Source organism: Priapulus caudatus, unplaced genomic scaffold (assembly GCF_000485595.1).
Source record: "Priapulus caudatus unplaced genomic scaffold, Priapulus_caudatus-5.0.1 Scaffold2684, whole genome shotgun sequence".
NCBI classification, from domain to species: Eukaryota; Metazoa; Priapulida; class Priapulimorpha; order Priapulimorphida; family Priapulidae; genus Priapulus; species Priapulus caudatus.
The window spans coordinates 8,745-9,038 of record NW_014579745.1 but is presented as its reverse complement, the minus strand read 5'-3'; positions in this window follow the sequence as shown (position 1 = coordinate 9,038).

The window sequence follows — 294 nt, the reverse complement described above, 5'->3', positions numbered from 1 at the left end:
TTTAACATTGGAATCCTTCCGTGCATTCTATGTATACTAGAAGATGAGTATATACACGTAACCTGTAAATATCAGAGGCATTTAACATTGGAATCCTTCCGTACATTCTATGTATACTAGAAGATGAGTATATACACGTAACCTGTAAATATCAGAGGCATTTAACATTGGAACCCTTCCGTACATTCTATGTATACTAGAAGATGAGTATATACACGTAACCTGTAAATATCAGAGGCATTTAACATTGGAATCCTTCCGTACATTCTATGTATACTAGAAGATGAGTATATA